Source organism: Pipistrellus hanaki (genome assembly GCF_964339955.1).
Source record: "Pipistrellus hanaki genome assembly, chromosome: 14".
Classification (NCBI taxonomy): Eukaryota; Metazoa; Chordata; class Mammalia; order Chiroptera; family Vespertilionidae; genus Pipistrellus; species Pipistrellus hanaki.
Window position 1 is genome coordinate 24,877,744 of NC_140516.1, and position 16,670 is coordinate 24,894,413.

At 40.9% G+C, this 16,670-nt stretch overlaps 1 long non-coding RNA gene across 1 annotated transcript in view; it reads right to left on the bottom strand.

Annotated features, from left to right (window-relative positions):
* Positions 1-4,600: 4,600 nt before the first annotated feature.
* Positions 4,601-16,670, bottom strand: part of LOC311632867 — a 35,676-nt gene continuing 23,606 nt past the window's right edge. The window contains exons 4-5 of the long non-coding RNA XR_014796845.1: positions 6,265-6,445; positions 4,601-4,670 (exon numbers count right to left, since the gene is read on the bottom strand). This is a non-coding gene — a long non-coding RNA (uncharacterized lncRNA). The remainder of the gene's footprint in view (positions 4,671-6,264; positions 6,446-16,670) is intronic.

Consider the following 16,670-nt stretch of genomic DNA (forward strand, 5'->3'; position numbering starts at 1 on the left):
GTGGCTTTCAGGCACTGGCTTGCTTTTACATCACGGCTTGCTAGCAAATAGGAAAAAAAAAAAAAAAAAAAAGCTCATTCAAACAGCTCAGTGACAGGTGAGCCAGCCACATGAGAACATGGCGGGCAGGGGAGGGGGATGGGGAGGGGGGGCGGAACCAGCATGTGCAACTGTGTGCTTGCTTTTTATAAAGAGAAAATTATTTATGCAATTGGCTCCCCAAAATTTTAGCTAGGATCACAGGGAGATGTTTTGCTCTGGACCAAGGCCATCTGGAGCCTGCAAAATCCCGGGAGAGCCCGAATCAAAAGAGCAGATCCCTGCAGTCTCCCGATTTCATTTCAGCGCCTTTCTCAACTCAAGTCAATCATCCAGCTGCATGCACTGCAGCGAAGCACATTCATCCAAGCTTTGTGTCTGAGTCCCTGCCTTCAGAGGCGCTTTTCAGCGCGGATACAAGCCTGCTGATTAGCCTTCCTTGCAGGGTTCCCGCCCCGAACGCCCATCTGAGCGCTGGCAATGCGGCAGCCAATGCAGCAGCCTGCGGCGGGGTCACGCCACAGTGCCCAGGAGGCGAGCTGGCCTCAGTGCCCCCATAGTGGGGTTCCGAGAGCGCCAGAGCACCGCCACTGCGGCACCCCTGCTCAGGAAAGGGGCCAAGACAGGGAAAGCAGCCAGCAGCCACCGAGCCCAGGGCCCCTGCATGGGGGAGGCTGTAAGCCTCCGTTAGGGGAGCTTAAGGGGATGCTGAGAGGCATGTGGAGAAGGGCTTCAGAGGCAGGGCAATCTGTGACTCAGCAGAAGTCAATGGCAAAGCCTTCAGGTGGGAGAGAACTGGCGCGCAAAGCCTGGGCCTCATAGTTCGCATTTAGAGAGACATGGCCGCTAGATCTTTATTTTTTAAATTAATTATCATTTTTATTTTGAGAATAATTTTTAAAGAATAGAAAAGCACAAAAGAATATAATTACCTACATACCTCCCAGCCAAAATGTCAACGTTTCACAATGTTTGTTTCAAGACCTGTTTTTAAAATATTAGTGAAGTATAACACAAGATGGACGCCTCTTTTAGCACCTTGATCTTTCCTCCTTGGTCTCTTCCCCTCCATGAGAGGCAACCACCTGAAAGAAATTAAAGTACTTCCTTCAAATCCTCTTGCAGACTTTTACCTACACATAAACAGCATAGAGACTATATAATATTGGGGTTGCATTTTATAATTTGTATCTTTCTACACTTCTAATCAGTAATTTGTCTTCCCTCCCCTACCCCTACTCCACACTGTGATGTTTTGTTCTGTGTAGAGGTCTCCTTCAATCATTTTAACAACTCTGGTATTGGGTGGGGTGATTCCTAAGCCTTGTCTTAACACCAAGCCAGTGGTTTCGAGCTGCACATTAGAATAACCTGGGCTGATTTACAAATGCAGACGCCCAGGCCTAGCTTCAGAGATTCTGATTTCATTGGTCTAGTTTTGGGCCTGGACATTTGCCTTGGGATTCTGTGATTCCAAAAAAGGTGGATTGGGGATGCCTGCTATGAATCTCCTGGTATATTAGAAACACTTTTATATCTTCCAACAAAATTATACCAACCAAAATGAATTTGCTTGGGACACTCCCTGAAACCTCCTGATAGCTGTGTTGTGGGACGGCAAGAGCTTCTCTCATTTATCTTACTAAGACCGTGATGTTTATGGGCCCTAGCAACCAGCACTTCCTCACCCCTAACAAAAATGGAGGTGCTGCTATTGAGAGGAATCTCAGGAAGATGACCCCATCAGGTGAGGGGGAAAAACCTCAGAGAGTAGAATTTGAAAGAAATTTGAATTCCTTTCTATTTTCATCATGTTGCAGCATAACAAGGGAGATACTACTGCCAGGTAATTCTGCAGAAAATCTCCCAGACAACCAAATCTCCTTGAATTTTTATTTTTGCAAGGCTCAGCCTTCTCACAGAAAAGCATTTATTAAACTGCCACCTGTTGCTTTGCTAGAGAGAGGAATCTTGGAAACCTGGACCTTGTCCTCTAAGGGTCACTCTTTGGGACAGAGTTCAGACACTAAGGTGACCTTTATGGTATTTTATAATATTTTTCTTACTCTTTTCCCCCTTCTTTATGTCTAGCCACAGAGGAAAGTACCTGGTAAGAACAATGCAATAAGGTGTAGTTTAACCTTCTGTTCTTCTCTAATACACTCAACAAATATTTACCTAGTGCTCATTAGGTGCCAACCACTGTGCTAGACCATGGCCCAACAACCACAGGCTTTTCCTCCAGATTGGGATAAAGGCCAATGAACAGACAAACAATAGGTATACACGGTCCTGCAGCACAGGAAAGCACAGAATGCTCTGGAAAAGCAGAGGAGGTTAGAGAGAAATAAAGCAATTTAGTCTCAGGGTCTCAGGCACACTTCCTAGAACAGTGGTTCTCAAATGTGTAAGCATAGGATCATCTGGAGGGCTTGTTAAAAACACAGATGACTGGTTCTCCGCCTACCCCGAGGTTCTGATTTAGTAGATGTAGGGTGAAGCCTGATAATTGTCATTTTTAGTGTTTTGCTAGGTGATACGGGTAGCCTGGGCACCATACTTTGAGAACCACAATCCCAGAGGAATGGAAGCCTTTGATCTTCAAAGTATGGTCTTCAGACCAGCCGCATCACAACATGGGCCTCACCTAGGAACCTGTTGGAAACGTGGAATACTAAGTCTCATCTCGGATCCACTGAGTCAGGGTGATATCTATATACATTAAAGTTTGAAAAGCACCTCTCTAAACCATTGGCTTTCCAGTGTGGTTGCATATTGGAATCTTCTTGGTAATAAAAAAATATATAGTGATGTCTAGCTTTCACCCTCAAAGATTCTGGTTTTATTGGGGTAGGGTGTGAAAAGCTCCTCCCGGGTGATTTTAATATTTAGCAAATTTTGGGAATCATCTGCCTATGCAAAATGCAGCATGAGTAGGAGTTAGTCCCACATAGAAAAGCAGGAAGTGTGTTATGGAAAATAGAATGTGCAAAGGCTCGGTGGTAGAGAGTACAAAGTGGGTTTATTAAATGAAAAGAGTTTAGTGAACTCAGGGTACAATGTTAGAAAGGAGACGTGGGAAACTAGAGGATAGAGGGTTAAAGACTACAGAATCTAAGGTATCTGGTTTTTCCTTGAGGGTTGGACACACTGGTTTGCATTTTTAAAAAATGATCAGTCTGTGGGCCCTTCAGAGAAAAGCTTGGGAGTGTAGGGACAATGTGCCTAGTGTTAAGTCTAGGAGCTCTTTGACTATAAAGAGAATATTATTGCTCTTACTGAACATTGTTTCTTTCAGGAAAAACTGCTCTTTAAGCTAAAGAAGAGGGCAAAAAGATGGGTGCAGGGACCAATACAGACAGTACTGAAAGGTAGCAGAATGTTACCCCCAAAACATGCCACTTTAGCATGAGGATTATTTTGAGTTGAAAGCAATTAAGAAGAATCAGATATAAGAAAAACTCTCTGCCCTCTCCCTAGCTGCCTAAAATTAGGATATAAATTTGTAAGGGTGAAAAAAAACAAAATTTGTAAAGGTGTCCCCCCTCCCATCTGTCTCTACCAAACAGGATATAAGTAAGTTACCTGAGAAAGCTCTAGATACTTATCAGCCCAGAGGCAGCACTGGAGGAATCTACTAAGATTAGCCCTTATCTATAAATAATGTCTCCATATGCCTTCCCAAGATTTATTGTTCCTTAGGAACTCCAAGTGTTTTCCCCTTGTTTTGTTCCTTCCTCAAAATGTAATGTTCCTTTGTTAAAATGCTGTATAAGCCTAATTTTTAACCACTCCTTCATACTCCAGGTGTATGAACAATGCACACATTGACAAACTTGTTTTTCTCTTGTTAATCCGACTTTTGTCAATCTAATCCAGCGTTTTTCAACCGCTGTTCCGCGGCACACTAGTGTGCCGCAAGATGTTGCCTGGTGTGCCGTAGGTGCAGACAAGACAAGAATTTTATAATTTTTCACTATTTTGTTTACTTAATATTTCGTAATAAAGTAATTATAAAATACTTTCTTTGTGTTTATTTGATTCCTATTCAAGAGAATTACTTTATATATAGTCAATATAGGCACAGAGTTAAATTTTTTAACATTTTCTAATGGTGGTGTGCCTCGTGATTTTTTTCATGAAACAAGTGTGCCTTTGCCCAAAAAAGGTTGAAAAACACTGATCTAATCTACAAGGCCCCAGCCAGGAAAGCTAAAATGGGTAGAGGAAAATATCTCTTTTTTCTCTCCCCTACAGTACCAACCAACCTCTAAGACTTCATTTTGGCACTTGTGTTTCCATCATTCAGTTCAAACCAATATCTACTGAGCACTGTGCACAATGTTCAGTGCTGGTGCTGAAGGAGCAGAATCCTGATCCCTTTGCAGAGTGGCAAGGTGGAGAACTCAGACAAGGGAGTGATTTTTTCCCAAAAAGTGTTTGTTTAAGTCTGGTTGAAGATTTGAGAGAGCTGTTAATAGGAGGATTCTGTGCCATCCAACTCCACTTAAGCCCTCAGCTACACCATCAAATGGTCCCATTCACGCTGCAGCTGCAGGATTCCTGAGGTCATGCCAGTGGGCGCTGGGAATGCAAAGAGGACTCAGCCTTGGCTTCTGACACCCTGTGAGCTTTGAGGAAGAACAAGAGGCATTTGTTAGGGGATGGCCCACAAAGACACCACAGGAGAAGGGATTGTATGCCCCCACGGGATTCCAGGCCAAATGCAAAAACAAACAAACAAAACAAAAACTGGGGTAATCTCTGCACCACAGCTTGTGTGACCTCACTTGCTCACTGCCTATGGAGGCAGCTGAGGGCCTAGGATAGAAGCAAGGTCTCAAGCAGTGTGGGGGTGGCAGTGGAGGTGGTGTTCTATAGCCCATACCGTGAGGACTGTTAGGCCACGCCAGGTTAAGGAAACAAAGGCGTTGCAAAGCAAGGAGAGGATAAAAGCATCTTTTGTGAGTCTTTCTTTAGACCATTCTTCCACAGATGTGCCCAAGAGGGAAACAGGGAAGAAAGAGCACAGGTAAAGGGATAGAATTCCCTTACCAGAAAAAAAATTAAACACTTTCTAGATCATTCTTTGAGGAATTCAAAGAATGCCATTGATGGCAGTATTATTGCCATTGATACTGGCTATGTTACTCAGGCATCACTTAACTCCTCCTTATACTGTAGAGGTTAACACTTTTTCATGTTATAGGGTGACTTAGACCAAGTGTATAGAGTAGGATTACTTAACCTCAGCACTACTGAAAGTTTGAAGCACATAATGCTTTGTTAGATGGCTGTTCTGTGCACTGTAGTACATTTAGTAGCATCCTTGGCTTCTACTCACCAGATGCTAATAGAACTCCTGGTCATGCAAGAACCGGTTTGGCTCAGTGGTAGAGCTTCAGCCTACGGACTGAAAGGTCCCAGGTTCGATTCTGGTCAAGGGCATGTACCGTGGTTGTGGGCACATCCCCAGTAGGGGGTGTGCAGAAGGCAGCTGATCAACGTTTCTAACTCTCTATTCCTCTTCCTTCCTCTCTGTAAAAAGTCAATAAAATATATTAAAAAAAAAAAAAAAAAAAAAAAAAAAAGGAAAAGAAAGAAAGAAAGAAAAAAAGAACTCCTGGTCATGCTCCTGAATTTATCTCCTGGCTTTGCCACATATACCCTGGGGGCAAAATTGTCCCCAGTTGAAAACCACAGATATAAAGGAAAGGTGGAAGAAGGTGTTGATACAAAATCTTTAAAGAAAATAGAAAAGGGATTGATAGTCTTTATTGCTTAGAATTAGTTTCCATACAGGAAAGAAGCCTCAAATGACCACATGCTTGTGTAGGATTTTATCCTTCAACATAAAAAAAAGCCTATGTAGTAATAAAAGAGTAAGCCATATTTATAGCCAATCAATTCGGTCATTAACCCAACTGTCTGTTAAATTGCATTCAGAAGGCATCTTCTCTGCTTTGACTATGTGTTGAGTATTGCCTAGGTGCTCAGGCAGCCCACACACTATCAGCATTATTTGATTAAACAGTAATGCCCCAGGCAACAACTTCTGGGAGAGAGTTAATGGTGTTACACAGGAGGTATCAAGAAGCAGAATACAGAAGTTAGTTTCAGCTAGACCCAGAGATGGAAATGACTTCTCCCATGTCCAGAGGTTCAAATGCTTCTCTCATTGTAATGGTGCACCACAGAATGGCTGATTCCTTGGAGAAAACATACCTGCCAAAGTTAACTCAGATATAAGGACTCAGAAGATGAGAGATCTATGGCAATAAGCAGCCATCTTAATTAAGAAGAGAAGCAAACAGGCACATGCCAGGGGTTGCAGGCTCATCCTCAGTAGGGGGCGTGCAGGAAGCAGTCCATCAATAATTCTCTCTCTTTTCTTCTTCCTTCCTCTCTGAAATCAATAAGAATATATATTTTTTAAATGTTTAAAAAGTGGGATTGTTATTAATTAAAAGACACAAAGAGAAAGGGCAACCAAATGTAATATGTGATCCTTAATTTGATCCTAAAATGAAAAGGAAAAAGCTATAAAGAATATTTGGGAGACAATTGGAATAATAGGAATATAGACTGTGTATTTGGCAATAATGTATCAATATATCCACAGAACTTTGCACAATAAGGTTCATAATAAGCAAAAACTCAAAAGATCCCAGATAATATGGATAACAAACTGCTATATTTAGATAACATAATACCTACTCAACAATAAAAAGGAACAAACTGATACACACTATAACTGAGTGACTATTTCAGAAATATTATGAGAGAAAAAAGGTAAAATATGCATACCATGACTCCATTTATATGAAATTCTAGAAGAGTCAAAATGAATCTATGATAACAGAGATAAAATCAGTGCTTGCTTTTGGGCATGAAGAATATTGGAAGGAGCATGAGGGAATCTTTCATGGTGATGGAAATGCCCTTTATCTTGATAGGAACAGGTCTTGGTGAGTAGGGGCATGAATGATATGCATTTGTCAATACTTATAATCTGAGTATTTCTCTTTATGTAAATCATATATCCATAAAAATTTATTCAAAATTTGTATCAGTATTAAAGTCTATGGATATAATAATGATATTGTGATTAGGAGAAATACCCAAAAATATTTGTGGGTGAAGGATTATGATGTAACTTATTTTCAGTGGTTCTGGGGAAAATAATGAAACTCAGAGATATCAAGAAAATGCAGCAGAATTTAACAATTACAACTTCAATAAACTTTTATGCAGGCCTGAAATTTTTCAAAATAAACAGTTGGGATAAAAATAAATAATAATTTTTAAAAACTGTTCCCTTAGCCATCATTTCCTCAATAAGAGGAATGGAAAACTGACATTGACTACCACTGCACATTCTTTCTAGTTCGTTGTAATTAAAAATACCCAATTCCTCTATAAAATTTTTATTATGGAATGTTCTATTTATCCTTTTGAGGGGGCAAAAATATGTAAGAATCGGTCTCATAAGAACTTTGGTTAAAGGTAGTAGGAAATATGGGATGCCTCCAGCAACTTTCTGAGCTACTACCTGAACTTCACTAGGTTCCTTCTAATATTTACTGGACATACAGAATGCTTTCATTTACCTAAATGTTTAATATTTTTTTCATCTAAGTGCATATTTTGCAAGACTTCTGCATAGACTGAGTTGGCAGTTCAGATGGTCTGCCAACTGCTCAACTTGTGATCTAATTTGTATTCCAAGATTATCAAGCATAACCTTGGTCTGGAAGGAAGCAAACACAGCTATTTGATGGTGCTCTTGCCTTAAACATCACAGGTGAGAAAGGGCAGGTGCCTGGCTTGTGCTCAGATGGCACCCCATGGAGGGCAAAGGCAGAGCAACTTTAATTCACTATGTATATTACACTGTCTGTCAGAATGTCAGAGGGGTGAGAAAACAGAGATGTGAATTTATAGGGCAAATGTGTGAAAAGAAAATGATATGCCAGGTTCAAGCAGAGGATATGCCAGGTTCAGGAGAGATTTACTACAAGGATGGTTTCAGAGGAAATTCTTTCAGAAAATGCAGGGTCCAAATTTTGTTACTCTTGGCTCAAAAGGCAATGTGAAAAGGAAATTTTTTTCTATTGAAGAATGCACATAGCAAGTATAAAAATGGGGACACCAGAGGAAGTATTCTGTCAAGGAATTTCAAAATAGTCAAGGAGGCCAAAGGAGTTTTTAGGAACCAGACAATGTCTTCTGGAAAAATACCATAAAGAGGACCTACATGGTTGCCTGATAATGAAAAGAACTTGATTCTTTACTGTACTAACCTTTGCTTCTGTGTTAGTAACAGCACTGGGAAGAAGTAATCTCTATGATATATTAAAGACCATGTAAACTTGTGTATCTCTGTGAAGATAGAGATTCTCTTATCAGGCACAGCTGGGTCTATGGACAAGTTGAGCAGGGAATCACCAGAGCATGGGTCTTAAGAATACTTGGGAGTTCTCCATTCCTGGCTTCAGATTCCTACCACAGTGTCATTCATAGGGGTTATTCACAATGCATTGAGTTTACAAAGTGCTTTAAGTTTATCAAGCTTTTTCACATACCTCTCCACATTTGAACCTCCTCACTTGGTAAAGCATGGACAGTGGGAATTTTAATCTCTGTTTTATAGATGAGGACATTAAAGCTCAAAGACACTGAGTCTTGCCCAAGGTCATATAGCTAAGACTGAAGTTCTATATTCCCATTCCTCTTTCCATTATGTTCCTGAACAAACAGACAGGGCATGGTGGCTAGGTTGAGAAGGATAGCTCTTGGAGTGTCTTTTAGACTCCATCAGCATGATAACTTGAATAGGTTTAACAAATTATATAGCTAGAGACTTGTCTGGCAAAAGACATCTGGCCTTGAAGGACAAAATTAAAAAGATGTATGCTTCACTTGGAAGCAATTTGTTTTGGCCAAAAGAATGAAGAGATCGGGCAAGAGTGAAGAATTGCAACAGGCATATGGGGTCCAGAATTGTGTGTGTGTGTGAAACAGGTGGACAAAGAGATCCTTGACCATAGACTGTCTTAGAGATAGGACTATCCAACAGGTCACACCAAAGGCTCAGTGTCCATTACATCAATTGGGCAAGAGTAATCTGGGGACAGCATTTCACTCTTTCTTCCCAGGAGAACTGCTTTCCTGAAAGTATTCACTTCAGCAAGAGAAGGGATTTCTAGACATGCAACTAAAATGTTGTCTCTTTATCTACCTTGCTTCTTCTATTTGCTTTACTATGCAGTATGGAGGAAATTGGACCTCATTGGTAATTAGGAGAAGTGAGTTCAAGCCACAGCCTCAGCAGGTCTGTGTCACAACTCCTGTATGACCTTCAGCCTCTTTGGATTTGATTCAATTACTAGGAAAGTTCTTAAACTAAATCTCCCCTAGCTCTAACATTCTGTGAGCCTCAATGGAATGAGACATATATTGTAAAATGGCTCTCTTGGTCCCTTCTGTATCTGACCTTTCAAAGTCATCTGGTCAATACATGTGCCCCAATTTTTTCCATCTAGGGGTACCTGGACATATGTAGATAAAACTCCACGATCCTGATGGGCACAGTTCTGTTAGAAAGTGCCTTGATCTTCATTTCTACTTTTTAAAAAATACATTTTATTAATTTTGTACAGAGAGGAAGGAAGAGGGATAGTTAGAAATATCAATGAGATAGAAACATTGATCAGCTGCCTCCTGCACACCTCCTACTGGGGATATGCCCGCAACCAAGATACATGCCCTTTACCGGAATCGAACCCAGGACCCTTCAGTCTGCAGGCCGACACTCTATCTATTGGGCCAAACTGGTTTCTGCTCATTTCTATTTTTTAAGAAGCTCCTCAATGCCACTTCTTTCCCTGCTCCTCAGCATTCTAGTGGCAGAAACTGATTAATCTTCAGATACTCACTGAAGTCCTTTAGGCTCCTTCCTGGAATCTTGCCCTGGACTTTTTGAAGATTGACCTGCCATCAATAATGTGGGATAAATCAGAGATTATTTGTTACTACTACTAATACTTTATGTATTGGTTTTCTGGCAGTTCAATGTTTATATAAGTTAGAGTGAACACAATTGGAGAAGACAGTGAAGTTTAATGCACTGGGAATTGTACATAACTTTGGGTAGCCCACATCTGTGTATAATATACAAGGTCTTTTCTCATGTCTCCTCCAATGAAAAACAATATTTTAACTGATAGTACCACCTATGATTGCCTCTAAGGGTGGCATTTCAGACCAGGAGGAGAGAAGAGTGCTATGGGGTAGAAGAGGCATTTTGACCCTCCAATGGATTGGGCTAACCCTAAGCACTATAGTTCTAAGGAAAATGGGTTTGTTTAAAGCAATGTAACCAAGCTATTGACAGGTCCTTATTTTTATCATCTCTAATATATTTTGCTGCCTATGACTGGTGGCATTGCTCGACTGATAAAATAAATAGGTTCATGAATTTTGTGTGAGTGTATACAAAACTATGATAATATGATTATATATGGAACAAATATTTATGAAAACTAATAAAACTGTCTAAGACCCTGGGCTCACCTACCTAAATAGATCCTCATTATATTTATAGTTACCTATAGTTAGATATATGGTTAGATAAAGCAAGGATATGGGTGAAAATATTTTGCTAAACTGCAGCCAGGCCCCCAAAATAAATAGTTCTTGATTCCTCTGCTGGGTGGTCTAAGAATATTACTACAAGGTAAATGAAAATTTTCTAGTAGCCCTAAAGCATCTATGATTTCTCACACACAGAAATGCATTATATTTATGTGCTTAGCTCTACATAAAGGCAGTGATAAAAGGAGTTATTGACTTTGTATTTTGCATGCTGTAAAGTAAATGTCTAGCTACAGAGTAGTCACTATTCTGGGCATTTCAAAGAGAACTGGGGGAGAGAGCAGTATATGGGCTAGTCTTTTGAGTTCAAAGAAATAATTTTACCCACCTTCAACTCTGTGGGCATGCCAACATTCACAGCAGATCACAAACCTAAAGTTTACTTTTAAATTAAGTGATGACCTGTGGTCAGCCTGTAATTCTTTAAAATCCAATATCTGCCTTGGTGTTTTACAGCCATAAAATCCATAATGACATGTCATTTGTTTCCTCTACTGTGTTAGAAACACTCCAGAGGCTAATTCACAGTGTCATTTGCTTAGTGGCCATGATATTAAAGGGCTGAGATTTTAAGAGAAAAACAATTGCTTAACTGATACAAAGTCATGATGAGTGAGGAGCTATTAGGCAAATGAGGGGTAACCCAGGCCTCTATAGCCATGCTCTGTGGTTGCCTGGTGCTGCAAATTCTTGCAATGAGAGTGGCAATTTCAGTGCCTGGCCCGTAGGTGGCTATGATTAGTGTTAAAGAGAATAAAGCTAATGATACAGAGACATGATAGAGTGTCACTTTGATGGATTGTTGCTGTTTAGATTAGTTAACCCTAGAAATACAATGAATATTCTTTTGATTTAAAATTATTCAAGCCACTTTTGACTCTTAGATCTCCAAGTTCCTCTCCTCCTGTTCTTTCTTTTATTATTGGACCAGTCTTCTCTGCCTGCCAAGATGCCAGCAATATAGTCTGAAAAAACTGCCTTTGCCAAAGAAATCACAAAGAAATCAAGAATTTAATGAAAACAGTTTTCTTTCTTTCTTTTCATGGCCTAGAAGGCCCCATGAGATCTAGTCCCCTCCTTATCTCATATCATCTTCAGCCTGGTTCTGTGATACATGTTGGAATGCTCCTCACCCTCTCTTAACTAAGAATCTTTGAACATGCTGTTCTTCTGTCTGGACTACTTCTCTCTCCAACTAATTTCCTGTCCATTAAAACTCATTCTCAAATATTCAGTATTTTACTAAAGAAGTATGAAATATATATATTTCAGAGAGGAAGAGAGAGGGAGAAACATCAATGATGAGAGAGAATCATTGATCGGCTGCCTCCTGCACGCCCCCTACTGGGATCCACCCTGCAACGTAGGCATGTGCCCTTAACCAGAATTGAACCTGGGACCCTTCAGTCCACAGTCCCAACCTCTATCCACTGAGCCAAACCAGCTAGAGCCAAAGAAGTTATTCTTGACACCCCTTCCCCCCTCAGCATGTTCCAAGGTCTACTATGTGCTTCTCTATAGCCTCTTACCTCAGTGACCATGATTCCTTTGATGGCACATTTATCCCTCTGGAGGATGAGGTTCCTAAAGACTGAGATTGTATCATTTTTATCTCTATATCCTCATTACTTAGCCCAGAATCCGAAACACAGTAGACTTGATAAATAGTTGTTGAATTAATTAATAAATGACATGAGAGAAGAAATGCATGGTTTTTTCCAGTAACTATATTGCCTTTCAAAGTATAGTTTAAAAGGATGCCAATTATGCAAGTGTGGTGAAATCTAGGTCTAATGGAAACAGAGAATCCATGGGGTCCATGAAACTATCTGCTGGTTAAGAACAGCATTCTTTTTCTTTTGTTTAATATTTTTATTTATTTATTTATTTATTTATTTATTTATTTATTTATTTATTTATTTATTTTAAAGAGAGAGAAGAAGGGAAAGGGAGAGTGAGAAGCATCAATGTGAGAGTGAAATATCCACCAGCACACCCCTTACTGGGGATTGAGCCCACAACCCAGGCATGTGCCTTAACCAAGAATCCCATGGGCAACCTTTGATGTATGGGATGACCCCCACCAAGCCATACAGACTAGGGCATGAACAACATTCTTTTTAATGGTAATTATTCTGTACCTCCCTTAAGCTTCACCACCATTCAGACCACCAGTATCGCACTGGTAGCAATTTCATATAACAATGCACATCTGCCATCTACTGGTCATATCGGATAGCACTCTGAAACCTATGACCACACATTTTCATTTTCTTCAGAATCTTCTGGATTTGAACGCTATGAGGGGTTTAGATTCCGGCACACCAAACCGTCCCATTTTACAAAGGGGAAGCCATTTCCCGTGGAGAGTTTATGATCACCCAGGGCCATGCAGCTAGTTGGTGCAAGAGCTGGAATGGTCATTTAGGCTTCCTGACAAAAGCAGGATCTTTTTTGTTCTTCTTCTTTTTTTTTAATTTATTTATTGTAATTCTGGATACTAACAGAAGTACATTTGGTGAGCAAGGATGACTTTTTCCAAAATGAAGCGGAACAGTTGAGACTTGTTCTAGTTTGCATGCCAGTAATCTTTTACCCCCTTGTTTAAAGCTCCTCACGTTCCAAAAAGTACAGGATCTGATTTTCTGCTTTCTTGCCCAAGTATTTCCTGGATCTGAAGACAGCTTACGGGTCATGTGGGAAAGACTAGACTTACAAAACTTGGAATTTCACACCAAAAAGTTAGGCAAAGATATGGTGCAGGATGTGAGTTGCATGCCATTGGATCACATGCCATCATTAAAACTCAGAGGGATTAGAAACACGCCAGAAGTTTATGTTCCGAGAAGCTGTGATCTTCAATGGAAAAACTGACACATCATAATTGAAAAAGCTAGGAACTGCCTCCCTCATCAGAATAAACAGAAGTGACATAAAACCTTCCAGAAAGGCCCGCTCCATGAACCTGGCGGAATTGGCCACAGAAGCACTGCATTCTCCAAGATATGCATATTTTTCAGCTGCCCCATGGGACTGGATTTAACCAAAGTCATCTTTTTGTTGAAGTGTGGTTTGTATGGGAACACACCTCTTAACATTCCAGGGATCAACGCAAAGTTAAAACAAACCAATCATCTCAGTACCTGCCAGGAGGACTCTTGTCTTTCCCTAACGATTCCCAGAACCAAGCATTTCAGGGACTGGGCTGCTGAAATGAAGGAAAGATGAACTTTTCGGCTCTCAAGGTACTTTTAAATCTTCTGGACTCACTAATGAACATGTTCGGGCTGGTCATTTTGTTTCATAAGCTGGAAAAAAAAATAGCACCTTTCACTCCCTCGGACAAACCTGATAAGGAAAATAGTAGCAAGTCCCCACTAGAGTAAAAATCAATAGAAGTGCTAATTTAGTCCCTCCAGTGTTGCGACAAAGAAAAAAAAATTCCTCTAGGGAAAATAAAAAATAAAATCTACGGGAAATGTTTTATCACTATTCATTCAGTTATTCCTTTCTCATGATAGGCTCTCCTCTGGTCTCAACCACTGGTGTGGGGAGGGATGGTCACCATTGCCCCACCCCCCGATGTGATGTTCTTCCTTTGAATCTGAACCTCTGGGCACCCTTTTCCTCTCAACACAGTGCCCATGGCGGAGGGCAATGACACTGTCCTGATGGCAGAGCTGTAGATCACTGCATGGAAGTACGCTCCTCAGTGAAGGAAAGAAGGAGGATATTTGTCCAGAAATTCAGGGTGGGGTGATATTAGGACCCAGAGGTCCAAATGAGTGCCCAAAGCCAGGTGACGTTTCCTCTACTTTGGCTATTCCCACCACCGCCATTTCCCTCTTAGGAATGAACTCAGAGTTATTGAACTCTGCATGCTCAGATGTCCCAGATAACCTAGAGGCAATGCTCATTGCAAGTGACCATCCTCTCCTTACAAGACCCGTGAGGGACTTAACAGAGCTCAGCCCCTTCCACCATCTTTCCTCTGATCCATAGGAGGCACAGGTAACCAGAGCCTCCTTCTCCCTTTCTAGCCCTCCCATAATTCCACACCTGCCAACATAATTCCTTTAATTTCCACCCATTTCTACTTTTAGCTACATTAACTCCAAATTCATTTTCATCTCTTCCCTGACTCACCCTCTTATTTCATAGTCATCAATCAAGATCAAGCAATCCAAAATAGCCTTGCAGACTTGCCTTGAGACACAGGCTCAAAAAAAAAAAAAAAAAAAAAAAATACTGGCCTTAATCCCCCTTTCTGGCCTTGCAATGAGGGTATATGGTAGGGGGATTATCATGCTACATATTTGGACATTTACATATTTACCAAAAAGTTTAGTTTGACTTAATTTAGGTTTACCTTACAAGATTTAAAAATAAATTCATAGCTTAAATTCATTCATATGGACAATCTGATACAGTTGTTTTCCAAACAAAAATCTTCTATTATAATAAAAGTATAATATGCTAATTAGACTGGTTGTCCTTTTGAATGTCCTTCCAGACAACCTTCTGGATGAAGCCGGGGCTGCAAGGGAAGCCTAGGTCCTGGGTGCCAGAGGGAAGCTGGTGCCAGTAACAGGGGGAAGGAAGGCCTACTCCTATATGAATTTCATGCATTGGGCCTTTGATAGTATAACAATGTTTAAAAGTGTGGGCTCTACCGGGACCGGTTTGGCTCAATGCATAGAGCGTCGGCTTGGGGACCGAAGGGACCCAGGTTCGATTCCAGTCAAGGGCATGTACCTTGGTTGCGGGCATATCCCCAGTAGGGGGTGTGCAAGAGGCAGCTGATCGATGACTCTCTCTCATCGATGTTTCTAACTCTCTATCTCTCTCCCTTCCTCTCTGTACAAAATCAATGAAATATATTTAAAAAATAAAAATAAAAAATAAAGTAAAAGTGTGGGCTCTGCCAAAACCGGTTTGGCTCAGTGGTAGAGCATCGGTCTGCGGACTGAAAGGTCCCAGGTTAGATTCCGGTCAAAGGCATGTACATTGGTTGCGGCCACATCCCCGGTAGGGGGTGTGCAAGAGGCAGCTGGTCGATGTTTCTCTGTCATCAACGTTTCTAGCTCTCTATCTCTCTCCCTTCCTCCTCTCTGTAAAATATCAATAAAATATATTTAAAAGTGTGGGCTCTGACTTTAGACTGCCTGAGTTCAAGTTTGCCCCTCTGAGCTGGAAGACCTGTGCAAGTAACTTAACCCCTCCAAAACCCAGCACTTACATTTATAAAAGGCAGATAATAATAATAATACTTGTCTACCAGACTGTTAGGATTAAATGAGATAATGCATAAAATGCACTTAACATAGTATCTTATGCATTATACATGATATTTTTTAAGATACGTAAACTCATCATGTTATGTGGCACTAACACCATCTCATTTAAACTTAGTAATCCAAATTTTGTAGAATGCTAGCTCTCTCCTGAAGATATAACTTTCCACACAGCTTTATCAAGGAGAGTTTGCTGAATCACATACCCCAGCGTCTGGAGGCGGAAGCAATGCCCTGCTGCTCCACACTGCTATTTCCCCACCATTGTCACCGCCTCCTCCGGTGAAAACTCCTACTCCCTCAAGACTCATGCTTTTGAGTCTACCATCCTCTCCTTTTTTGTTACTATTATATACCAAAACCAGAATCTAATGTCAATATCCCTGTGACTTCAACATTTATATTAATACCTGACACCCTGGTTGCTAGGTTCCTTGAACTCTTTAAAAAAAAAAAATTCTTTATTGTTGAAAGTATTACAATGCTCAGGACTTCTGGTTCCCAACTGCTCGCCTGCCTGCTTTCCTGATTACCCCTAACTGCTTCTGCCTGCCAGCCTAGTCACCCCTAACTGCCCTTCCCCACAGGCCTGGCCACCCCTAACTGCCCTCCCTGCAGGCCTGGTCACCCCCAAATGCCCTCCCCTGTTGGCCATCTTGTGGTAGCCATCTTGTGTCCACA